This window comes from Frieseomelitta varia, unplaced genomic scaffold, assembly GCF_011392965.1.
Source record: "Frieseomelitta varia isolate USP_RPSP 00005682 unplaced genomic scaffold, Fvar_1.2 scaffold_666, whole genome shotgun sequence".
Taxonomy (NCBI): Eukaryota; Metazoa; Arthropoda; class Insecta; order Hymenoptera; family Apidae; genus Frieseomelitta; species Frieseomelitta varia.
This window is the reverse complement of record NW_025110441.1, coordinates 301,464-304,270: the sequence shown is the minus strand read 5'-3', so window position 1 is coordinate 304,270 and position 2,807 is coordinate 301,464. Positions and strand designations below refer to the sequence as shown.

General features: G+C 33.7%; 1 protein-coding gene across 1 annotated transcript in view; it reads left to right on the top strand.

The window, feature by feature from the left end:
• LOC122535067 (potassium voltage-gated channel protein eag-like) overlaps positions 1-2,807 on the top strand; it is a gene marked incomplete at its 5' end in the record, with an annotated part of 36,375 nt that overhangs the window by 3,422 nt on the left and 30,146 nt on the right. The window lies entirely within an intron of this gene.

Genomic DNA, 2,807 nt, shown 5'->3' with positions numbered 1-2,807 from the left:
TTTTTTTTTTTTTTTTTTTTTTTTTTGATTGAGAAATCTCCTTTGCTCTCTTCAAATGAAAATGAAAAATTTCTAGCATAACAGAATAGTAGAATAAAAATTGAGAAATTTTTCTAATTTCTCAGTTTTCAGAGGATTGGCAAACAGATTGAGATGAAAGTTGTGAAAAATTGTGAGAGTTTGGCGGAGAGTTTGCCAAGAATTTCTAACGAAAAATCGATGAAACATTCAAACTGGAATGAAAAATTGATGGAACGTTCAACCAGAAGCTGGCCAAATGTTCGAGGTGAAAATTGGAATGAAAATTCGATCCAATTTCGAAAGTTGGCAGGAGCTTCGAGACGATAAATTCGCGGCAATTATCAATTAAAGTAAGGTATTTTTCTTCTTCTTTTTTTTTTTTTTTTTTATTTATTGATCCCGGAAAATTGTAAATTGTTAAAAATCTAAGCGCCAAGTTCGCAGAACTTCCCTAACTGAAAATTGACAAAACTTCAAAATAAGAATTCGTCGAACTGACCAAGGAATTGGCAAAAAAATTTCCCCCCAAAAAAAATTTCAAAACTCTCGAGAAAGTTGGAAAACTTCAAACTCGCGAGAATATGTAAAATCGTGTGATAGAACAGTTCTAAATCAATGCTACTACCTTTTTGTCGATGTTAATGCTCATCCGGACGTTCCACGAATGGTTCTCGAGAATTTTCAATCATGCACGCCGGCCAGCTGTCCTGAAAAGCATCGAAGGAAAAATGGAGGATGAAGAATCGCGCAGGGCGATTTGAATGAGACCCGCCTCTCCGGTGATGTAGGCCGGAAGTCGTCGATTCCCGGCAAAATGATTCCGACGGAACACGCCTCGAGGCACGAAAATGATGTATCATTGTGCATGCTCGACGCTGGTCGACCACCGAATACCGAACTTGTCTGCGTTCATCAGTGTAACGTGGACTTTCGGCATCGAGAGTTTGCCGTCTGTTGTTTTTTTTTTTTTTTTTTTTTCCCACGTGTTGTTGTTGGTGTCGCCTTGTTGATTCATGCAGACTCGCCTCGTGTGTCAGTACGAGTCACTGTCAGAAATAGAGGGAGCACCTCTCTATCTTCATCGCCCCATTTTATTGTCCACGAATCGCCATTCTTTCTATTTCTGTGACCGGGCTTCTGCGTATGGAATCGTCGTTCTCTCAAATAACAGCTTTGTTTCATTATCACAATCTATATATTGAAGAGACTGCGGACTTTTATACAAGTTCAGGTGTTCTTGGGAATATAATAGTGTAGAAAGGTGGAAACTCGATTTCACAGAAAGCACTGTATTTTGTTTCTTTTTTTTTTTATATTTGTGTCGGGCACATTTTGTGCAATGTTGCGCTATAAAGTTTCCTATAAATAAAACGCAGCAATTTTTTTTATTAGTTATTTGATGACAGACTAAATATTTATTTCTTGCGGATAGAATATCCAGTGTGTGAGAAAGAGAAGTAAAGAAATAGCTTGCACAAGGTTTTTCCAGCAAAATTATGTAAAGAACTTGAAACATTTTTCGAATTTCTGTCTCTGTGGAATTTTTATTGATAGTGTAATATTGCACAAGAATTTATTTAATAACTGACAATATTAGTATTTTGACGACTCCTTACTGATGTTAACTCAATTGTGAAACAAAAGTCTAGATATTTGAAAAGATATGCATAAACGTATAAAATTTTTAAACCAAAAGATCCATACCTATTGTTATTTCCTTTTGTGCTTGTTTTCTTCTTTGTATTTACAACTTTGAATGTTAAACTCAGTTTAGAAGTTTGGAAGAAGAACTCTAGTACTATTACTATTATTTTGTTAAAATTTGACTGAAATTTCATCGCAGAAACGACATTTCATATACACTAGCCTGACATCTCATCGTCACGATGCTTCTGATTCCTCTATACTATACTTTATTTTCCATTTTTTTATTTTTCTACAATTCTCGGCAGTTTCTACGTGTACTTTACAAATTCTACCCAAGAGATCCAAAGGCAGTTATCGAAATTGAAATTTGAAAACGAGTTGCATCTTTTCTAAAGTCGCGAGACTTTGGAAATAAAAAATCAAACGATACACTGACGAAATTTGGAATGCCTCTTCCAAACAGACACAGATTAAAATAAAAGTCTCGACTCTGACACAGTGATATGCAAAAGCCCCTGGATGGATTCTTTATGGTTCCAAGAATTTCAATCAATGTTATGTTCATTCGTTTAGCAATTTTTTTTTACTTACCTATACTTGGATATCAAAAATCTGGATAACTTGTTTGAATTCTTAAAATTCTAACTGCATGGTGGTAATAATAATAATAAAGTGAAAATATAATTAATAATAGTAATAAGGTAAAGTACAATACTTAACACTAGCTAGTGGTATAATACAAAGTTAATGTTATACTTTAGTAGTGTAATAAAATGAAATATAATTAATGCTCTTATATCAAAAATCTAGATGATCTAAATTCTTCAATAATATTATAATAGCAATAGCAATAAAATGAAGTGTAATAGTTAATAATAGCCAGTTGTTGTTAACAGTATCATATGAAGAAAGAAATTAACATTATAATAGTCGTAGTAACAAAATGAAATATAATTAATAATAGTAAATAAAGTGAAAGAAGTCTATCTAGAAGCATTTGCATACCACGACATTCCAATTCGACTGAGATCAGATTGGAAAATCAACCAAAATTCCCCAAGTTGATTGGCCAGGATACATTTACCAGCAATTGCTTGTCGAACGACTCAACAGCGACCAATAACGAGGATTGAAAAAAA